At 48.0% G+C, this 23,737-nt stretch overlaps 1 pseudogene; it reads right to left on the bottom strand.

The window, feature by feature from the left end:
• Positions 1-279: 279 nt before the first annotated feature.
• Positions 280-15,104, bottom strand: LOC139702401 (ruvB-like 1; annotated as a pseudogene).
• Between the last annotated feature and the right edge of the window lie 8,633 nt (positions 15,105-23,737).

The following is a 23,737-nucleotide window of genomic DNA, read 5'->3' as shown; positions in this document are numbered from 1 at the left end:
CTGCTGTCATGGGGAGCTAAGAAGAACCAATTCAGAGACAAATCTGTGTTCCCACCTATGCCAAGGGACAAGGTGCAATGTCATTCAGTGTCCTCATTGAAGATGAAACGGGCTCTGCTGGCCTCTGGATGCCAGTGTGAGGAAACTGACACTCAGGTCACCAGAGGGGCCCCACCTCCTCAGGCCTTTGCTCCCCAAGGGAATGTCGAGCCTCAGAGGCCCATGGAGACCCTGCCCATCAGGGACATGGCAGCTGCGGACTTCAGTCCCCCTGCTGTCTCCTCCCAGGGGCAACATGCACTCCCTTCATCCCATCCTGACTTGTGACATCATGGGAGGGGACAGACCCGGGCAGCAGGGACAGCTGGCAGCACCTACCTGATAACACAGTGGCCTCGATTGGAGGCAAAAATCACGATGGGGGCGATGGAAGATTCCAGAGCTCAGTGCAGGGAGTTGAAGCCCTCGATGTCCAGCATGTGCACCTCGTCCACAAACAGCATGCTGGGGACCCTCTCAGCCACGCCCTGGTCGATGTACTTGTTCACCACCTTGTTGACCTCGCCTTGGGCAGGGTCCCAGCCAGTGGGGGAAATGTCACCTGCTCTCTTCTCCACACCTAAATTCAATCAAGACCCAACCCTGCAGCCTGGTTCTCCTACTGGCTCTCTGACCCAAGGCTGGGTACTGGACCCATTCCAGGTTTGGTGTCATCATTTGTAAACAAGAATCATGCCAGTTGTGGTGGCACACGCCTATAACCCCAGCAGCCTGGGAGGTTGAGGCAGGAGAATCACAAATTGGAGGCCAGCCTCCACAACGTGGTAATGCCCTGAGCAACTCAGTTGAGACCCTGTCTCTGAATAAAATACAGAATAGGGCTGGGGATGGGACTCAGGGTCAAGAGCCCATGAGTTGAATCCCTGAACCCTCATCTAAAAAAAAAATAAAACAGGCATCATCGCCCCCAAATGCCACAAAACGCCTTTTGTGGAGCTGTGTGGGGCACAATGACCAGGAGCTGCCCCATCAAGCCCTGACCCTGATGCCAAGACACCTCATTTGGGAGCTCCAGGGAGATGTGTTTTCAAATGTGAATTCCCCTCTGCTGCACTCAGTCAAGGAGCTCTTTTGGGGGCTGTGCATGACAATGCTTAGGTTAATGAGCTTTCCATCAAGTGCAGTTAGAATCCTCTCCCCAGGAAACCTGAGCAAGGAGGGTCAGAGCAGGCCCAGCCTTGGCCCCAGAAACATCAGCCCTTACAGAACAGCAGGCACACCTCAGGTCTCAGCCCTCACCTTCCAAACCAGCGCCCCCTGCCATCAGGATGGAGCTGTTCCCAAAGAACCGGGATCTGAGGCCTGTCCTCGCCCAGAGCCATGATGCATGGCTCTCAAAACCGAATTCAGAGACAGATCTGCTCTTGGCCACTCATGGAGGAGCTTAGGCTGCTGCAATGCCTCAAGACAACAGTGGATTCATGTTGAACTTACATTTTCAGGGAGTAAAGTGGTAATGGTCCGGAGAAGGACACAAAATTAGGGAAGAGCCAGGCGCGATGGCACATGCCTGTCATTCCAGCAGCCAGAGAGGCTGAGGCAGGAGGATCACAAGTTGGAGGCCAGCCTCAGCAACCTAGCAAGGGCCTAAGCAACTCAGCCAGGCTCTGTCTCTAAATAAAAAATAAAAGTGCTGGGACGGGGCTCAGTGGTCGAGGGCCCCCGAGTTCAATCACCAGCATCAAAAAATAAATAAATAAATAAGTCCATAAAGGAGCAAGGGAGACCCACTCCCTGGTGTCAAATTTGGCACCTTTCTGGGACCTCAAGAGAAGCAGATGCTGACCTCTGTGGGGCCAGAGCACACAGTGTGGCCATGGCTTCTAAAGGGAGTGAAGACCCAGAGCCACGTAGTGGGAGGCGCTCAGAGCCAGGAGCTTGTCAGAGAAGGGCTTCAACTTGGCTCCAGGCTTTGGCTTTGCCATGTGTCCTACCTGTGATCTCTGTCTTCTTTGGCTTCATCAACTGGCCCATCATGGACAGGACATCTTGTCCCCCTGTACCTGAGAGGACTTTCTAAGGCAGCTACCAAAGCTCATCCTCCTTCCTCCTGTGGGTCCCTGATGTCACTCAACTTGGAGGCCTGAGGTGGACAGGCCCAGCACACTCCCCTGGAAGGGATGAGGGGCTTCTGAACTCAGAGGGATCCCCTTGAGGTTTCCCCTGACCTGCAAGAATCAAGCAGAGTCGTGCGCGGTGGAACATGTCTTTAAAAATCCTGGCAATTTGGGAGGCTGAGATAGGAGGACCGCAATTTTGAGGCCAGCCTGAGAAACTTAGTGAGGTCCTGAGCAACTCAGAAAGACCCTGTTTCTAAATAAAATATAAAAAGGGCTGCGGATGGGGCTCCATGTGTAAGCACCCTGGGGTTTAAGCTTCAGTACAAAACAAAACAAAAAAAACCTCCGGCCAAGAAGGAAGAAACTCCAATCTCAAGAGTCTCTGGCCTCTCCTGGGAAAAGCTCCAAGGGACTAAGAGAAAAACCAGATTCCCAGCAGAAAGCCCGTTCCTGGTGGGGAGGAGGAGGCCCCTTCAGGATGAAGAGCAAACCTGACTCTCTGTCCAGTGGGGCCCAGAGCAGCGCCAGCTGGGAGCTGGAGGATTTGGAGCTCTTGCTCTATAGAGGCCAGAGCCTCCGTGAGGCTGTCTGAAGCCCTGTGAAGGCTCCCGCCAGGAACCCCCAGCCCGGGGTGGAGAGAAGCCCCCAACAGGATGGCAGGCGGCCAGGGGCAGACAACGCCCAGAGATCAGCGGTGACAGCATCTGGACATTGGGACAAAGGGGCCGAAGCTCATGTCGTGCTCATTGCTGAGCCTCTCAGAGGGCTTTCAGGAGGACAGCACGGCCCTGACAACTGGTTCCCAGGGCCTTGGGCATGCGCTGGCCCAGCAGAGCCTGTCCCTGGGGCCTGGTGTTGGCCACTTCCAGGTCATGCAATATCCCATTCTGGATGACCTCCTTCTTCTTGTGCATGTCGCCCTTGGGCAGGGCATGTCCTCATCGGCCTCCAGGGCGAACTCCGTGGCCTCTGCCTTTGCCAGCAGAGCCATGGGGCACCGGGACCACACAGAGCTCAGTGACAGCCAGGTCTCCGCTGCCCACCGAGGGCACCCAACAGCAACCTCTGCCTATGCCCCACAGCCGGGGGCCCCGCTTTGGCTCCCAGACCCGCCCGGGCCACACCTGAGACTTTCTGGAAGATTCTCTCCCCTTTCATTTCACTCCTGATAAAGGAGCATCCAGGGGACTCACTGGAGCCAGGGTCCCGGGCTTTTCTAGGTGGTGATTTATGGGTGACACGAGGCCTTAGGCTCATCCATGCACCAGAGAGGTGCAGCCACCATGGGACGCAGCAGCAGATAGAGGACGAGCCACCTGGTGCAGTCCCCAGGTTTAGGACTCAGGGAGGGACACCAGGGAGATAAAGGAAAATGGAAGATGCTGCCTGGTGCAGCGGGAAGGGACAAAGGCTATCTGGTCCCTGTCCCCGACAGGGTTTGCATCTTGCACACTCTGCCTGCTTAAGTCATGAGGAGAGGAAGACAGAGAAATCCAAGGTGACTTAGGTAAAGGGACAGCTGCTGACCTTCCCCCACCCACCACCAATGAGCAAAGTGACACCCTAGTTACCCAGTTGTCCCCCTGGCAGACCCTCATGTGTAACACTGTCCCCGGGGAGCATACCTTCACAGCCCCGATGTTGGCCTCCATGTAGATGACGTCATTGGCCTCCACTCGCTCCTTCTGCAGACTTTAAAAAATGCTGGAGTTCAGCTAAAACCAAACCAAACCAGACAAACGGGGACTCAGACCACCCTGATGCATGTTCCAGTTCCTCCTGACCCTGAGGGAAGGCACCTTTCCGGAAGAGACCTGAGAGGCCAGGCACAGCAGTGCACACCTGTCATCCCAGGGACTCGGAGGCTGAGGCAGGAGGATCGCCAAGTTGGAGGCCAGCCTCAGCAACTTAGCAATGGGAGACTCTCTCTCAAAACAATACAAATCAAAATAAAAAGGGCAGGCTTCTGGCTCCCTGCTTAAGCACTACTGGTTCAGTTCACAGGACTAAACATTCATGGGAACGAGGTCCCTTGGAAGGTCATGACAATATTCTAGAATTAAGATGGGGAGTGTAAACAATGTCATGCATCAAAATCCTGTGTGCTACACAAACTTAAAATGGGTGGATCATGTTCACAACTGCACCCCAAGAGAGCTGCCAGAAGCTCAACAGGACCTGGCCTCTTTGGCCTCGTTGGGGCACTGTGCAAACAGGAGCAGGATTGGGGAGTCCCTAGGCAAAAAATTCATAAGCCTCCTTCAAACTCAGACACTTCACAACTCCACACAACACACCTGAGGTCCTTCTGTCCCAGTATCTCATCCATGTGGAAAAACTGCCCAGAAGGACATGAGTTTTTGGGGGGCTGGGGGTACCAGGGATTGGGCTCAGGGGCCCTCAACCACCAAGCCCCATCCCCAGCCCTGTTTGGCATTTTATTTAGAGTCAGGGTCTCCCTGAGTTGCTTAGGGCCTTGCTTTGGCTGAGGCTGGCTTTGAACTTGCGATCCTCCTGCCTCAGCCTCCCAAGCTGCTGGGATCAGAGGTGGGTAGCACCTTTGTTTTGGAAGACAATTTTCCTCTTCTCTGTTAGGCTCATTTCTTTGAGAAGCTGGTCGAAGCAGAGTGATGGATGGCTCAAATTTCCACTGTGTTTCTGTGTCCTCTCTCCTACAGGGAAGAGGACAATTTTTCTCTTTTCACCTCAGGCACTTTTATTCGGTTGATTTTCCAGAAGAACTTTCTCAAGGTGTTATTCTTGAGAAGGGGCCACCTTCTCAGAACCTCATTAATCCAGGATGGACAGGATGTGATGAGGGATTAAAGAGATAAAGACAGGTTGTGGAGCCAAGCTCCTGAGATGAAGGCCCCATTAGGAAACAGAAAAATAGCCCTTGGAAGAAGTGACATTTTCATGATCTCCATAAAGCTGTGACCAAGAAACTACCTCAGAGGATCAAAGAATCATCAAGTTATAAAAGGGGGAAAGATGGAGAGATTCTATGGTGGATGGAGAGTGGTCTAGAGATGAGAAACTGAGCCCCAGAGAGCTCAGAGGACATGCAGGTGTTACCCAGCACCAGAGGACTCGCAGTCACCCTGGCCCTCAGCCAGCACTGGACACAGGATGACTGTGGAGCCTCTTTCTGAGCCTGAAGACTTGATCTGGAAAACAGGGGAAATGAGATTCTTGGCACCTGCACACACGGGCACACAGCTGTGATGAGCCACAGGTAAAACACCTCCCCAAGCCCACAGCAGGGGACCTGGCCATGCAGCAGGGGAGGTACAGAGCTAGTGTGAGTCAGTCATAACACGGTGGATGAGTAAAAACATTATGAAAAAGAAAGAAAAAAGAAAACAAAATTATGTCCACTTCGACTTTTTGGGGAGGTGAGGGGGCAGTTTGGGGATTTGAACCCAGGGGTGACTTATACCTGAGCCACATCCCCAGCCCATTTTGTATTTTATTTAGAGACAGGCTCTCACTGAGTTGCTCAGGGCCTTGACTAAGTTGATGAGGCTGATCTCCACCTTGTGATCCTCCTGCCTCAGCCTCCTGAGGGGCTGGGATGACAGGCATGCTCCACTGTACCTGGCTGGCCAATGGTTGTCATTTGGGGGATGAGATGGCATTAACAATTTCTTGACTTAACCACACAACTCACAGAAGCAATGAAAAAAGAAAGACCTACCTTATGAAGGGACCTATGTCCTAGTCCTTACGAGGTGTCCCTTTATACTACACGGTGTTATCCTGAGTGTCCCATATGGCATCAACAGTGCAGAGGCCAAGGAAAGGGGGACACAGAGGTCACACCACCTGCCCGTGCCACAGTGCTGAGGACAGGGCTCAGGACAGCCTCAGCAACTCAGTGAGGCCCTGATCAACTCAGGGAAACCCTGTCTCCAAATAAATTCAAAACAGGGCTGGGAGGTGACTCCGTGGTTAGGATCCCTGGGTTCAATCCCTGGTGCCCCTCCTCAAAAAAAAAAAAAAAAAAAAAAAAAAAGGTCGCTGCTCTCCCGACAAATGGGGAGGCCACAGAAGACTTCTGCTGGCAGGTGGCCATCAGGATCCCTGTGAGCTGATATGGAAATATCCCAAAGGCAGAGACACACAGCCACATGATCAGACACTCAGGCCACTTCCTTCGGTTCAAGGGGGGCATTATCTTATCACCCTATCCCTTGCCTTCTCTTCTCCAGAAACCCAACCAGGACAAGGACACTCAAGACTGGAAGCTAAGGGCCAGCTCTCCTCTGCCTGTGATCCACTTGAGAGCCTATAATTGGGGCTTGTGGAAAACATCCAACAGGGAAGCCACATTCTGTGTTTGATGAACCAAATTCACAGCTCCTGAACCCCAAAACAAACTTCCCAAACAAAGCCCGAAGCAGCTGTGCACACCTTGAGTCCAAGTAGCTGCAGAGGCTGAGGCTGGAGGATCATGGGTTAGAGGCCAGCCTCCACAACACTGAGTCCCTGAGCAACTCAGGGAGACTCTGTCTCTAAATCAATGCAAAATAAGGCTGGGGACGGTGCTCAGGGGTCGACGGCCCCTGGGTTAAATCCCTGGTACAAAAAAAAGAAATTTTCCAGACAACATGAAGGTATCAGAAAACTCTATCAAGCTTGGAAAATTCTGGGCTTTTAAGCCTACTTTGATTTTTTTAATAGAACCATTTCTATTTTGCAAAGAGGAAATTCCTCCAAATGGAATGCCTGCCCATACTCACTGTGAGGGGACAGTGACATTAAATTTCTCCAGGAGAGGAAGAAAAGCATCCCCAACTCTCAGCCACTCATATTTGTCTAGAAGTTTCTTGGTGGTGACAAGTAGACAGAGGAAGGCCCAGTGGACCATGGGCCCAGCTTTTGGCCAAGAGAGAGGCTGTGGGCGCTGTCTCTGGCCAAGACAGCACAAAGGACACAGGTTTCATCTGCTGGCTCAGGTTTCTAAGTCCCTGACAGGGACTTTATCATATCAAGGAAGTGGCACAGACGGGGACAGATGACCCTCTCTCCCTCTCTCTGCAGCTTTGCAGGAATTCAAAGATGTGGGAAAAGCAGGCTTCTGTCTGAGGGGAGACCACAGCTTGCCCTTTATTCTGTGGCAGGATCTAGAAATTTCTCCTCACCTGCTGCCACCAAAAGCCCTGCTGTGTCCCCCACCACACCACTCCAGGGGCCACTCCCATCAAATGTGCCTGGTGACCTCTACTTTTTCAAATTTTAAAGCATTTCAGTTCCCACTGAGCCATTGAAATACAAGCAACTGTGTGAAGGCCAGTTTTATCAGGTTTTTGTCTCACAAAAATGGGGGTTTAAAAAAATTTTTTTAAGTTGTAGATAGACATAATTTCTTTATTTTTTCAATTATTTTTATATGGTGCTGAGGATGCAACCCAGGGCATCACACGTGCTAGGTGGGTGCTCTACCACTGAGCCCCTGACCCATCCCAGAAAAATGGTGTTTTTTAAATTTAAGTTCTTAAAATATTAATATCCAGGTATTTGAAAGGTAGTAATATCTTACTTGTCACATATTTTTCTTGGTTCCTTTTTGTACCAGGAATGGAATTCAGGGGCCCTGAACCCTGGAGCACCATCCCCAGCCCCTTTTATATTTTATTTAGAGACAAGGTCTCACTTAGTTGCTCAGGGTCTGGCTAAGTTTCTGAGGCTGGCCTCCAACTTGCTATCCTGCTGCCTCAGCCTTCTGAGCTGTTGGAATATGGTTCATATGTTTAACTTATGAGTTGAATAAAATCACTGGCACATGTTTAAATAAGGAAAAGTAATCCAGGCACCGTAGCACACATCTGTAGCCATAGTTACTCAGCATACTGAGGCAAGAGGATGGTTTGAACCCAGGAGTTCCAGGATTGCCTGGGAAACATAGTGAGATCCTGAAAAATAGGACATGAAAAGGGAAAATAAAAGAAGATATGAAGAAAAAAAAAACAATAGAGAGAAAATTTTTAAACGTAAAACCCAGTTGTATACATGTATAATCCCAGCATCTCAGGAGGCTGAGGCAGGAGGATCGAGAGTTGGAGGCCAGCTTCGGAAACTTGGCGAGACACTGTCTCTAAATAAAATATTAAAAGGGCTGGGGAAAGGGCTCAGGGGTGAAGTGCCCCTGGGTTCAATTCCTGGTACCAAAAAATAAAAATAAAAAGCCTAAGTTCAATGTGACACAAAGCTTAGCTTCTAGACACAAGTTCAGAATTAGAACTCTTCAGTTCAGCATTAGTGTCACACAGGGGCTAGGGGTGGCTCAGCAGCCATGGTCTCAAAAGGAGAGAGAGAGAGAGAGAGAGAGAGAGAGAGAGAGAGAGAGAGCGAGCCTGCCCCATACTTGAGTGCTTACAGGGACCTGCTGGGGAAGATCAAAGGCAGAGCCAGTCCCACAAAGAGGAACCACAGGAAGATAAGAGTGCCAGCCACGGGGGTACCAGGTGGCTGTGGGGGGTGAAACAGGGTCCCATGATGTCTCCCCACTTCCAAATGCTGCACCCTCCTACTGCGTTTTCTTTCCTTCAGCATTAAATCAAAAGTTCCCCAAGTAGACTGCTTAGTCTTTTTATTTATTTATTATTTATTTGGGTACCAGGGATGGAATCCAGGGGCCTTCGACCATTGAGCCCTGTCCCCAGCCCTTTTTATATTTTATTTAGAGGCAGAGTCTTGCTGAGTTGCTCAGGGCCTCAGTAAGTTGCTGAGGCTGGCCTCCAAATTGTGTTCCTTTTACCTCATCCCCCTAAGCTGCTTGGATGGCTAGCTACTCTTGCCTGTCTTGTCAACAGCACCAAAAGAACATGAGCATTTTTAAGATGAAAGGATTCAAAGCACCGGAGAAGCAACAGCCATCTTTCACACTGATGTGATACTCACCAATAGCCCTGCGGAAGTTCTCCATCAGCACCTCTGTCTTCTTGATCTCCATGAAGTAAACTTTGCTCCCCACCAAGGAGCAGAAAGGCACCTTACTCCCCAGCTCCTGTGCAATCGCCAGAGAAAGGGCTGTCTACAGAGGCAAGAAAGGAAAGGTTTTCATTTTACAGTCTTGAAAACATAATTCAAACCCATCTATAAAAATATTTATTCAAGAGGCTGAACATGGTATTGCACACTTGTGATTCCTGAGACTCAGGAGGCTGAGGCAGAAGGATGGCAAGGTGGAGGCCAGCCTCAGCCACTTATCAATACCCTGGGCAACTCAGTGATACCCTGTCTCTAAATAAAATATATAAGTTTGGGGAATGGGGCTCAGGTGTTAAGTGCCCCTTGGTTCAATCCCTGGGACCAAAATAAATAAATAAATAAACAACACTAACAAATCAGGAAGGATTTATTGCATGACCTTTATTTTATGTTAAAAGGCCAGAAAATAATGGATAATACATGAGGCCAAATCTGTAAGCGGTGGCTTGGTCTGCACAAGCTCCCCCTGACAGTGCCCTGTGGTCAATTATAAATTGATGCTCAGTAACATAACTTTGGTTGGCAGATGCTAAAGAGAACCTGGTGAAACAGACATGTCATCAAATACCAAGTTTTAGAAAGCATATGCTCTCAAGTGGGTCCAGGACTGGGAAATGCCATGGCCTCTGAGTGCCATTTCATCCTCCCTCATCTCTGAAATAAGAATGAGGTCAGACCCTAGGTGTGTAGGCCAAGCAGAGCCTCCTGAGATGCTGAGGGCCTCACTAAGTTGCTGAGGCTGGCCTCCAACATTAGATCCTCCTGCCTCAGCCTCCCAAGCTGCTGGAACAAGGCCAACTGAAGCTACTGCTTCAAAGATGGACCAGGGAAGGCTCCTCTTTTCAATGCCCGTTTGGTTTCAGCTCTGAGCAGCCGACATGGGGGATGATCAGCGAATGCTGTCAGGAAAAATCCACTAGCCCATGGGGCAGAGGTTGGTTCTAGTTCTGATCTTCTCCCTGTTTTCTAGGGTGGTCTTGAGCACACAATAGTGCTAATGCTGGACAGCCTCATCTGGCGAACTAAAATACTGTTTAGATTACAAGAAGCCAACAAGCTGCCCACAGGATGGTTTGATTGGGACCATGTAGTTTTATATGTGCCTTTAAACTTGGCTTTTGTGGGGGGGGGATTGAACGCAGGGGCCCTCAACCCCTGAGCCCCATCCCCAGCCCTATTGTGTATTTTATTTAGAGACAGGGTCTCCCTGAGTTTCTGAGGGCCTCGCTTCTGCTGAGGCTGGCCTCAAACTCGCTATCCTCCTGCCTCAGCAACCCAAGCCAGCCACTGGGATTAAAGGCATGTTCCACCGTGCATGGCTCTTGCCATTTTTTGAACCCTAGGAACTTTCCTGTTAAAATCCAACTATTTGGTTTCTGTTGAGAAACCAGGTCTGGACACAGTGGCCCTCTTTTAGTGAAAGGGCACCACATCCTTGGGCTTGAGCAAGTCACTTTGCTTACCTCGCTGCCCGAATGCTTAGGCACCTGAGTTGGCAAGCCCAAAGCATGTGTTCTAATAGCAAAGGGAAAATGAACACAGAGGGATGCGATTCCAACACCATGAGGCCCAGGGGAGGCCACAGGTGGCAGTGCTCATCTGTTTTATTTTGATGTTCCTGGGAATGGAACCCAGAGCCTTGTATGTGCCAGGCAGCTGTTCCACCACTGAGCCTCAGGCCCAGCTTTCCTTATTTAGAGACAGGGTCTCACTGAGCTGCTGAGACTGGCATCCACGTTGAGATCATCCTGCCTCAGCCTCCCATGTTGCTGGGTTTACAGTTGTGAGCCACTGTGCCTGACTCTTCCCTGTTCTTTCACAGCCCCCAACTCCCCATTCTCAGTTTCCAGTGTCAAAGACAGTGCCCACTAGCCACTGAACAGCATCCCTGCCTCCTTCCACCTAATACTGAAGGGGTGACCATTACCCTTCCATTCAAATAGAAACAATACTTGGTTAAGAATGGCTCCTTTTCTGTCCAGCTTTCTCCAATTAAAAGCTCATGGAAGGGGCTGGGCTGGGGCTGGGGCTCAGTGGTGGAGCACCCGCCTAGCATGTGCAGGGCCCTGGGTTTCTTCCTCCGTGTGACATAATAATAAATAAATAAAACAAAGGTATTCTGTCCAACTACAACTAAAAAACTATATTATAAAAAAGAAACTCATGGAAGAAAGGCACATATACCTACCCTTTCCTATGGAGCTCTTTATATCTCACTGATCTTTCCATAGCCTGTCATCTTGAAAATCTAACTTGTATTTTTTTAATATTTTAATATTATCAGGCCTCCCAGCTGATCAATCACTACCCACCAAGACACATCCCAGACCTTTATGTTGTTTATTTTTGAACAGGGTTGCATTATTCATATTTATTTTTAATTTTTTTTTCTTCGAAACAAGTTTAATTTTGTTCCAGCCCTAAATTGGGGGAAGAACTTAAATCTTAAAAAATTCTCAAAAATCAAGCCATTATAAAGTTAAGCACCCCTCCCCTTAGCAATAAATATTGAACTGATATAGGTGACGGAACTAATATAACTGATTTAGGTGTAGATGGACACAACACAATGCTTTTATCTTTATGTGGTGCTGAGGATCAAACCCGGGTCCTGTCCATGCTCTGTGAGCCCTCTACCACTGAGCCACAATCCCAGCCTGCTAACTTGTATTTTATGGATTAAGAAACTGAGAGCTGGGTGTGGGGGTGCACTCCTGTCATCCCAGCAGCTTGGGAGGCTGAGGTGGGAGGATGGCTAGTTGGAGGCCAGGCTCAGCAACCTAGCAAGGCCCTGAGTAACTCAGCAAGACCCTGTCTCTAAAATAAATACAAAAATGGCTGGAGATGGGGCTCAGGGGTTAAGCACCTGAGTTTGATCCCTGGAAGCCCCCCCCCAAAAATAGGAGAGTCTTTTCTCTGTTTTTTGGGTACAGCCTTGCAGTGCAGGTTGTTTGGCAACATCGCTGGCCACTAACACTGGAGTCCCCCCATCATGTTTTGAAAACCACAAGAGACGACTCTCCAGATAGTGGCAAAGATCTTCTGGAGGGCAAAACCAGCCCAGGTTGAAAATCACTTCAGAGCTAATCTCACCTAGCTGGACTTCCAGAAAGAGCACACAGAGAACAGGAACAGGCCACAGCTCAGGGGTTCAGAGCTGGCGACTGTCCACACCAACGACACCAAACAGTGAGTCTCAGAAAGCCCTGTGGACATTAAGAAAGGGAAATCAGGGGAGGACACCCTATCCAAAAGTACCTCCAAAACATCCAGAAAGGAAGGTTCCAACCCTGAAAATCAGACTTCTTAAGAGCAACACTGGAAGACAAAAAGTACCAAATAACACTGAGTAAAACAGCACTGAAGGAAACAGCTATCATGCTGGTGCTGTGGCGCAGGCCTGTCATCCCAGCAGCTCGGGGGGCTGAGGCAGGAGGATCAAGAGTTGGAGGCCAGCCTCAGCAAAAGCGAAGCCCTAAGCAACTAAGTGAGATCCTGTCTCTAAATAAAATGTAAAAAGGACTGAGGATGGGGCTCAGGAGTCGAGAGCTCCTGGGTTCAATTCTTGGGGTTCAATTCTTGGTAACGCCCCCACCAAAAATGGAAGACGACTTGGACAACTAATGTTCCTGTAAGTGCACACTGTATGGCATTCCAGCCTCAAAAAATTTCCCCCAGACACAGAACTTCTTCATCCACCATCAGACACCACAAAACACACCCTGGCAACTCCATATGTACAACTTCAAAATTAGAATTCAAGCTTTTTTCACAGATGATTGTGTTTCTGCTTCTGAAAGGTCAAGTGGCCTGCCCCAGGCCTCCCAGCTGATCAATCAATACCCACCAAGATGTAGCCCAGACCTTTATGTTGTTTATTTTTGAACAGGGTCACATTAAGTCACTTAGAGCCTGGTGAAACTGCTGAGGCTGGCCTCCAACATGTGATCCTCCTGTCTTAGCCTCCAGAGTCACTGAGATGACAGGCAGGGGCCACCACCCCTTGTAAGAGCCCACTTCTTTACATACAAGAGTGCAGGCTCCTACTCTCCTGTGCCAAGAGGCCCTTCCAGAGAACAAGCCATGCCCAGACCAGGAGCTCTGGGAAGCCTGAGGATCTGGCCAATCCCCTTGCAGATCCCAACAAGCTCCACCATGTGTCCTCTTTTGTCCCCTGGAAAGCCCAAATTGGGGGGAATTATCAAACCCTCTGCCCAATTCCAGCATTTTTAATCAGTCAGCAGTTTGAAGCTCAGACTCAACTGAGCCATTTTGTGCCATCAGGAGACTTCCTGTTTCTCTGCCCAGAAAACACTAGAAGCCCCTTGAAGATCAAAATTGTGTTTCTGTTATTTGTCAATCATGCACGTAGCCAAAATAGTGGTGGGCAAATTTCGCATTCAAAAAAATACTGGCTGACTCATTTTCCCCCTCCAAAAATGTGCCACAGAAGATTTTTAAATATTTTTTTAATTGTGCATGGACATAATATCTTTGTTTCAATTTTTTAATATTTATTTTTTAGTTGTAGTTGGACACAATACTTTTATTTCACTTATTTATTTTTATGTGGTGCTGAGGATCGAACCCAGGGTCCTGCACATGCGAGGCGAGCACTCTACCACTGAGCCACAGCCACAGCCCGTCACAATTTTTTACGAGGCCCTGGACCAACAGAAATGGATTTTCAGCTGGGCGCGGTGGTGCATGCCTATATTCCTACCACTCAGGAGGCTGAGGCAGGAGGATCACGAGTTGGAGGCCAGCCTCAGCAACATAGCAATACCCCCAGCAACTTTAGCAAGACCCTGGCTCTAAATAAAATACAAACATGGGAAGTGACTCAGTGTTGATTGCCCCCAAGTTCAATAACTGGTTAAAAAAAAAAAAAAGAAGAAGAGAAAAGAAAAGGAAAAGAGATACATTTCCCAAGCAAAGGAGACTTGAAAGAGTTCAAGGACCATCCCAGAGACCAGACCCCTCTTAGGACTTTCCCCTCCCTCTGACCAGGATGATTTTCATTCTAGAAGTATGAGTTGAGATCAGATTCCTTTCTTAAACACACATATGACCCACGTCGCTAAACAAAGACTAGTTAAGATGCATATTCCAACTGGCTTCAACGTGAGAATCATCCTCTTGGGCAGCAGAAATCAACGAGAACACAAGCACCTTTCCAGTTCCCAGGGGTCCGGCCCACAGCAAGGCTCTTCCTGCCATTTTCCTGCTTTCAATTAATTCTTCTATGATGTCACATGCCTGCAGCACAGAAGGGAGAAATGGTCACTATTACTGTGTTTCAGTGGGGAAAAAAATGCAGTCCCTGGTCCAAACAATTCACAGACTCGTCCAACCAACGCTGAGAGCCAGCACCCTCCAGGCACAGCTCTGGGTGCCCAGACAGTGGAGGTGAGAGAGGAAAGTCTGCTGGGCACAGTGGCCCACACCTGTGATCCCAGGGACTCGGGAGGCTGAGGCAGGAGGATCTCAGTTCAAAACCAGCCTCAGACAAAGTGAGGCCCTGAGCAACTCAGAGAGACCCTGTCTCTAAATAAAATACAAAATAGGTCTGGGGAGGGGCTCAGGGGTTTAGGGCTCCCCCCGCCCTCCAAAAAAGACATAGACAAGAAACCAGAGGCTTTTCTTTGGCCCTTTCTGTTACTAGGAGACTCCAAGGCCACAGTCACAAGCTCATATAAATTGCAGGTTTCTGTAGTTGCTCAGCCTCCAGGGAGACCATGGGCCATGACTCTAGGGTACAGCAGCTTAGAGGTGGTGGAGTGCAAACCTCCAGATGTCATTACTAAACTCGGTGGCCTATAGATAGGCCATTTTTTTCTGCAAATAATAATAATAATAATAATAATAATAATAATAATAATAATAAAATACCGTAACTGAAGGGACTTGGTACAGTTGCCACTTAACAAAAGTAGAACTTACTGGTAAAAGGATGGTTAGGGTTAGGGCACGATGGTGCAGGCCTGTCATCCCAGGGCACCTGGAGGCTGAGGCAGGAGGACTGTAATGTGGAGGCCAGCGTCAGCAGCTCAGCCAGATCCTGTCTCGGAATAAACACAAAAGGGGCCACAGTGTGGTTCTGTGGGCAGAGCCCCCGGGGTCAACGCCGGGCACCAAAGTGACACTGAGTCGGGGCGAATGCCGGGAAGGTCCCCACGCCCCCCAGCCCCGCCCGCCATCCCTCTCATGCATTCTCCTGGCCCAGGAGCCCCGAGGCCGCCTGCTTGACCAGGACACTCTCGTTGAGGCCCAGCCCCTTCCCGTGGCTGTGCGAGGCGATGCGCGGCATCTTCGTGGTGCCCTCCACCTCCTCGATCTTCAAAGTGCCAGCCAGAGCCCAACCAGTGCAGGAGCCACTACCCTGCACCCGCCCAGGGGTTACCAAGGGCCATTACAAGGGCGGCTGGCAAGAGCCCGCCTCTGTCGGTGCCCCATTGGAGGATATTGGAACACCGCCACTCTCCATTGGCTCAGGCATGTGCTCATCGCAGCTGCCGGTAGAGCTCCGCCCACACACTTCCCGCTGTGTCTCTGGGTTGACTTCCCTGGCAACAGGTTCTTCCAGCTAGCTCTGAGGGTGTGATTGCAGGAGGGAGCCAAGAGTTTTGCTGCCTGGCTGAAGAGCTGAGCCCAGGGGGTGGGTGGCCCCGAGGAGCGTTATTCTGGGTGTTTATTTGGTACCAAGGATTAAAACCAGGGGCTCTAAATCACTGAGCCCCAGCTCCAGCCCATTTTGTATTTTATTTAGAGACAGGGTCTCATTAAGAATCTTAGAGACTTGCTAAGTTGCTGAGGCTGGCCTCCAACTAGCGATCCTCCTGCCTGAGCCTCCAAAGCTGCTGGTATTAGAGGTGTGCGCCACCATGCCTGGCACCTACTCAGAATCTTAATAAATGAGTGAGAATTTATCAGAAGCAAATGGCATTGCACCATTTTGCAGATGAATAAAATGCATCCAGAGAAATACAGAACTTCCAGGGATAAGTGAGTTCACAGGAGGGTGAAGACACGCCCGAGATCCAGCCCAGCTGTGGGGGCTCCTGACTCCCATGTGATTTCTTTGTCCTCTCTAGTCTGACTTTAAAATCTAATTATTTTATTCTAATCATTGACATCATTATTGAGTCAATGTTTGCCTCTATCCCTATACTGCTTTACATTATGAAGGTGGAGAACACATATTTACCATTTTAATTTTAATTTTGGAACGTGGTACACAGTCTACAAACAAGCTTCTAGATAAGACTTCTGATGAATTCAAAGAAGGTTCTAGAAGATATCCCCCTGCACACGCACACACACTGTTGAATCCATGCTCTTTAGTTTTATACTATGGATTGAACCCAGAGGCACTTCACCACTGAGCCCCATCCCCACTCTTTTTTATGTTTTATTTACAGTCAAGGTCTCACTGAGTTTCTTAGGGACTCACTAAGTTGCTGAGGCTGGCCTCCAGCTTGCAATCCTCCTGCCTCAGCCTCCCAAGTCACCGGGATGACAGGAATATGCCATTGTGCCTGGCTTCAATTATATTTTTATCCACTAATAGGTACTAAAATGCCAGATCAATGCAATGAAACACACACCAATAATCCTATGGAGAACTACCTTCCAGAACCGTGCACTGGACAAACCATCTATCCCGTCTCTCAGCTTCTCACTCCCATCAAGTTTCACCTTAAGTCCTTCCACCTCTCTTCTCTCCAGCCCAAGACTGAGGCCCTCAGTCACTTGGTTCCCAACTCTTTTGCTCCCTGCCTGCCTTGACCTCTGTCCCATCTTATCTTTGAACCCCCAAGCCTGGGATCAAGCCTGCCTTTCCTTCTGTACTGCTGCTCAGGAGGAGAAAGTCACCCAGGGTTCCCCAGGAGCCCTTGTGTCATCATAGCCTCCGACCTCAGCTGAACACTCACAGCTGTGCAAGTGATGATCTAATATTGTATTAGTTAGAATGTTAGTATAACTGCATTAATGGAGAGATTCAAAACAATGGTGGGTAAAGCAAAATAGAAGTTATTTTTCTCAGTTGGGCATATTGCCGCATGCTTGTAATCACAGGGCTCAGGAGGCTGAGGCAGGAGGATGTCCAGTTGGAGGCCAGCCTCAGTAACATAGTGAGACCTAGTCTCAAAATAAAACATTAAAAGGGCTGGAGATGGAAATCAGTAGTTAAGCACCCCTGGGTTCAAGCTCCAGTACAAAAAAAAAAAAAAAATATGGCTATCTGCAAGGGATTTCCAAGAAAGAAAAGCAAAGCCCGGGACCCAATGGCTTGACTCAATTTTGAATTCTATTATATATTTAACGAATGAACACCAGCCAGGCAAGGTGGTGCACTCCTGTCATCCCAGCAGCTGGGGAGGCTGAGGCAAGAGGATTACAAATTAGAGGCCAACCTCAGCAAAAGCAAGGGCCTAATCAACTCAGTGAGGCCCTGTCTCTCAGTAAAATATAAAAAAGTGCTGGGGATGGGGCTTCGTGGATAAGTGCCCCTGGGTTCAAATCCTGGTGCCAAAACAAACAATGAAACCAAATGCATTTCAAACTCTTATCAAATAAATAAATAAATAAAGAGGAAGAAATGTTTTCTAATATGTTCCCATGAAGCCAGTGTCATCCTGGTAACAGCATCTGGTAAAGATTCTACAAGCAGAAAAAAAAAAAAAAAAAAAAAAAAAAAAACAAGGTCAATATCCCCATGAACATAGACACAAAATTTTTCACAAAAATCTGGTATTAGTAAACTAAATTCAGTGGCAGTTTTTCTCATTGATTGTGGTCCTAGGGAGGGAACCCAGGGATGCTCTACCATTGTGCTGTATCCCTCGCTCTCTTTGGTGTTTTTATTTTGAGTCACTGTCTTACTAAGGTGTGGAGGCTGGCCTCCAACTTGCTTGCCATCCTCCTGCCTCAGCCCTTGAGCCACCTGGATGACAGATGATCACCACTGTGTCCTGCTTGAATGAGATTCTGCCACTGCATCAGACTTCCTGCACCTCTGATTCAGTGTGACATTAGCAGATCTGTTCAGTTCTGGGGGTGACAGGGAGCTCAGCTGGAGGCCTGAAAGTCTGCTCTGAGGTTGGTGTACAACCCACTGAGGATCACACAGGGTTAATGGCAATTGCTGGCAAGGTAGGTCCCCTCTGAGAAAAGAGAAATTTCCATTTCACTCCTGAAAGCATCTTTAAAGCCCAAATTTCAATCAAAGTGGAAAGTATAATAACTTCCTCTGGGCAAATTTATAATGAATCCAGGATTAATTGCCCTTAATAAAGTTGAATTCAGGACTGGCTGTTTGTAAAGAAGTCTGAACCACCTCAGTTTCAAAATGGCATTGAAAACACAGAAATAAGCCAGCATCCTATGACCATGAAGAACAAATTCCAAAATCATACAGTTCTGCAGGCAGTTTTCCAGCAGTCATGTCCCCAGGGATGGTGCCCAGCTTGTGGGACTGAAGGGGACATGGGGAGTGTGCTGTGGAGGAAGATGCCTATATAGGCTAGTGCTCTGGGGGTGAATCCCACTCAAGTTGGGGTCATGGTACACTTACACATGTCCATGCATCCTCAGAGATGGGTATGGTGGCACATTCTCTCATCCCAAGAGCTTGGGAGGCTGAGGCAGGAGGTTCAAAAGCTGGAGGCCAGCCCCAGTAACTTAATGAGGCCCTGAGCAACTCAGCAAGACCCTGTCTCTAAATAAAATATAAAACATGGCTGGGAATGGGGCTTAGGGGTGAAGCATCCCTGGGTTAAGTCCCCAGTACACACACAAAAAGAAAAAAAAAACAGGAAAGAAGACCAGCAGCCCTCAGAACGTGGGTGGCCTCAGGAGGGCTGACCTGTGGGCTAGCCTTTATGCTCAGTCCCGAGGCTGGCTTTGAACTCAGGCATGTGGCTGGTGTGGAGGGACATGGGGCTGATGAGGGTCTTGGGCACATCTGGACCACAGATGGCTGTAGAGATATTCTTACTCGCCTGCTCTCTCCAAATGACAAGAAGATAGAGAAATGTTGACAGAGGGCTCCAACTTCAAGTCAACCCTTCAACAAGCTGGGAACCATAAATGGTGAGCCTTAGTTTCTAAATCTGTGAACTACAGCCAAGGACAGGAGCCACACTGCCTACTGAGAGGTCTGTGGAGAGAATTACAGACTAGAAAATATGGAAATACTCATGAAGCTTTAAAAAACTGTTCAAAGTTGGTGACAGGTAGAGATTCAAAAATGTCTGTCAGGTATTTCTACAGATGATACTTGAGATGTGTGGGTGCTGTGAGTGAAAGAGGATAATATGTTTTTACATCTGAGTCAGAGAAGCCTGTTCTGTTTTGCTGCCTACCATAATCTGTTGAGATAGGTGCAGAGTCTCACACTCATTACTCATGAAAATAAAACAAGGTTTCTGAGCATGGAAGGAACTTATCCAAATTCCCACAGCTCCTCTGTGATGGAAATGAGGGCACATTGCACTCTGCCATTTGGGCTCTTGTAGGATTTGGTACAAAATCCTCTCTAAAGAGCCAGATTGACAAAACTGGGTGGAGAGCAGACTGGGTGTGATGTCACATGCCAGGAGCCTTGGATTCAAGTGGATTATTGCCAGTTTCTGAGACTTGAGTGTCTCCTTTTTCCTTTCCTGTTTTCCTGAGGAGTATTTGTGTCTTCAGATCAACATTCTGTGCTCTCCTTTCTCTGATATTTGGCCACCCCTGTCCTTGAGCCAGGAATTTTCTCCAGGAAGAAGCCAGGTGGTTATATGATGCAAAAGATAAAATCTAGCTTTTGGGCCAAACAGATGTAGTTGGATTCCCAGCTTCACCTTTTCTTAATCTGGGACATTGCACAAGCCATGGTTTCTGAGCCTCAGTTTCCTCATATGAACTGACTCCTCTGTGTCTCTGAGATGCTTTCAAAATTTAATGAAACACAAATGAAAGAGCCCAGCCTGGGGCCCAGGACTGAGCCAATGCTCAAAGAGAGGGGGCACCTTTTTCATTCCCCCTCCACGGAAAATGTTCCATGGGAATATAAGATCAGTGTGTCCCAGGGAGCAGGTAGGCAACACCTTACTAGCTATGGCCACCAGGGACCTGAGAAAAAAGCAAAGATTCAGTGAGACGAGTCCAGAGAAGGTGGTGTGGAAAAGTTCAGAAACATGTGGCTAATAATTCCCTGGGAGAAGAAGGAAAAGTTGCTTCTATAAAAAAAATCTATGTCAAGAAAAAAAATCGAGGGAATCTTAGGGACAAACACTATTCTGTACAGAGTTGATAGGGCCTTGAAGATTATCTTATCCAGCTCCTTTGACCCATGTGGAAATTGAGGCACAAAAAAGGAGGTTACTATTGGGGTCACAGAAGGCATTCATGGAAGACTTCCAACTTCCTCTAGTGTTCTGAAAAACCAGCCTCTACCTCAGAGCAAAGCCTGTCCAAGGAAGAGACATGACCTTTGACCTTGGAAAGACCCACAGAGCACTCCTAAGCACATTCCCACCCTGCTGAGTTGTTTATCTACAAATAACAGGTGAGATCTGCTGTGCCAGGTGTCCCTGACTCAGTCAGGCTAGGTGGGGATCCATAGCAGCCCCCTAGCAGCCACCAATCAGCATGAGACAGGGAAATACCTGGGATGCCAGTGGTTTATGGTGGTTGATAACAAGTTGGGAAACCATGTAGTTCAGCACATACACCCCTCTTGGCTTAAACCAATCAGATCAAATGAATACCCCTTTTGTACTGACCAATCACCCCTACCCAACTTGTTCCCTCCAGTGAATGTGCTAATCATGTTTTAGAGTTGTTATTTGATTTTCCTGCAGTGTGTGATGATTTGCTAAAAGAGGCTATGATGTATGTGAAGTCCCTGCCCTCTCCAAAAAATGTATAAAAATGCTGCAAACTCTGGGCTCAGGGCCTCTCAGCATCACCAGTTGCTGTGTGTGCACGAGGAGGACCGAGCTAGCTCACAATAAACACCTCTTTGCTGCTTACATCGATCTTGGGTCTCTGGTGGTCTTTGGGGGTCCTGAATTCGAGCATAACAGTTCATGAAACCTCCCATGCAGGCTGTTTGGGACTGAAAGAGGGCCTACCTGTGTCATGGAAAGGGAGATAGAACTGTAAGGGTCCCGCAAAACTTCGGAGAAAGAGACCACCAAAGTGACCACTCATGCAATTGGCAGAAGGGGGATTTATTGAGCCAGCATGCTGGGGCTCCGTGCCCACTCAAGAAGGGAAAGCAGCCCAGAGCCCCGAGCAGGGGCTGAGCACTGCTTAAGTACACTTTTTGGGGAGGGCGGAGGGCTTTGTATACATCAGAACAAATCATCATGAGGCGTGGGAAAATTGAACAACAACTCCTAAACATGATTAGTTCATTCATTGGCGGGAACAGGTCAGGCTGGAGTGATAGGTCATTCCTAAGGAGGGGGTTACATTTAAACTGATTGGTCCAGGCCCTGCAATGCCTATGTGCGACCACACAGAGCCCTAAACAACCAAATAGTCAGGGGAAATATTTACTGGGTGGTTCTAAGCATTGTCTTAACAGCTACAGAAATTTCTGGTTTTTCAGGTAGCATAGAAACCTAACAATACCTCCTTTACATTTTAACTCAGACCTTGCAACTTAGAAACTTTTACAACACCCGGTCTTTTACCCTTTAACTTTTATGCTTTAACTTCAATTTCTTTTACCCTTACAGAACCTGCTCCTATCTTTTGGTGGTCAGAAGAGAAACAGGAAAGAAGGTGGGTCCATTGGCAGCATCCAAAGCCTGTACCCCAACATTTCTGTCCAAGGCCTGGTGGCCTTGCAATGACTCTGATCTGCCAGTTGAAGCTGGCTGGACAGCCCTACCTGTCTAGAATTCTTCCTGGCCCATCCTGCCATGAAATAAGAAATTCTGCACTCAAAGAGGGGGCTGGGGCAGGCAGGATGTCCTTGGAGGTCCTTAACAGCTCTGGAAGTCTTCACACAGGGTCTCTGGAAAAATGAGAGGTGATGTTCCTGCAGAAGAACCCTTAGAAACTTCTGTGTGATGGTGACACATACCATTTCTTCTTCCATAATCATCCATGCTATAGCCCTGGCTCAGGTCAGACAGCCTGCCATGCATGCACTTTATTTTAAAATACCTCTTGCTTTATCTATATCTATATCTGTATCTATGTATCAATCTCTCTCTATATCTATCTACCTACCTATCTACCTATCTATCTATATATCTATATATCCATACATCTATATATCTATACATCATATCTATCTATATCTATATATCTGTATATCTATATATCATCTATCTATCCCTGTGAATTCCTGAACTCCCAGTCAGAAGAAAGCACTCAATTCTGTCTTTGAGTATGCTGATGGTGATGTGATTTCTCAGACAGAACCCTCTGAGCTCTGCAGCAGAAACAAGCCCCCTCCTGATGTAATTTAAAAGAATAGCCTCCCAATTTTCTCATCTCTTTGCTGGATACACCTTATCCAAGGACAGGATAAGCCAATGTTTGGTTAAATAGTTCAGAGGTTAATTCTCAACAGATGTGAGAACTTTTTTTCTTACATTCATCCACTCTTAGAGGGAATCTGGTCAGCTCTTCTTGCTGGATTCACAAGGCTACCTTTGGCCCACATGTTCCCCACTCTTCAGGCCTTCACACCTACATTCAATCACTGAAAGATAACAGAACAAAGGACAGGAACCCTGACAGAAATGCAGGAAAGCTAAAAGAAAACCTTAGCTATAAAAAGGAGAAGAAGACCCTTCCATGGATTCCACCTCTTGGGTCTCCTTCTTCCTCTGAGACGTCTTTTCTGCTGTCCTTTAATAAACTTCTACTTTCCTCTCTGACCTTGCCTCAGCGTGCTTCTCTGGTGTTATACTTCAACATTGGGGAACCAAGGACTCGTCACTGGTAAACAACAACAACACTGGTGTCCGAAGAAGTGAGGATTTCTGTCCTTTTTTGTATTCTAGGCTTCCTTTGTTCTCATGCCTTTTCTTCTTATTTTTCTCTTTTCTGAATCCTTGACTAGGCCCAGAAATAGGCCAAGTAATTCTTGGTGGGGTGGCCCAAAGGTGGAACACAGGTGGGCTGAAGGAGGAAGAGCAATACAGAGAGCGAAAGACAAATGAACCAACTTAAAGCTTCCTGTAAAGAGGGGGAATTCTTGGGACAGATTACCTTGGTTACAGGTGGAGGGGTGAGGTTCTTGACAGGGGTCAAAGAAGCACTCTGAGAGAGTTAAAATTCTTCCCTTATTGGACAGTCTCCAAATGGTTGGAATCATTCAAAATCGGTCTTCTTGATTTTGCCTGACTCAAGTTATCTATCTGTACTGACTGCCTGTCTAATTCTGGCTTCATGAAAACATTTGCTTTTCAATTTTCAGTATTTTCCCTATAATTTAACATTGCAAAAAAACAAAGAAAAAGGAACCATTAAATCATCAAGGAAAACAATTAATGGAATGCACTTGGGCCCCTTCCCTTCAGTCTCTGGACACTCTCTCAGCATTCCTGCTTTTTTTTCTGCCAGGGTCACAGGAAGCACCTGGGGTAACTGTGTTAAGATGATGAGAGTCA

This window comes from Marmota flaviventris, chromosome 17 (assembly GCF_047511675.1).
Source record: "Marmota flaviventris isolate mMarFla1 chromosome 17, mMarFla1.hap1, whole genome shotgun sequence".
Classification (NCBI taxonomy): Eukaryota; Metazoa; Chordata; class Mammalia; order Rodentia; family Sciuridae; genus Marmota; species Marmota flaviventris.
Note: the sequence above shows the minus strand (reverse complement) of the source record. Positions and strands in the feature narration are given on the sequence as shown.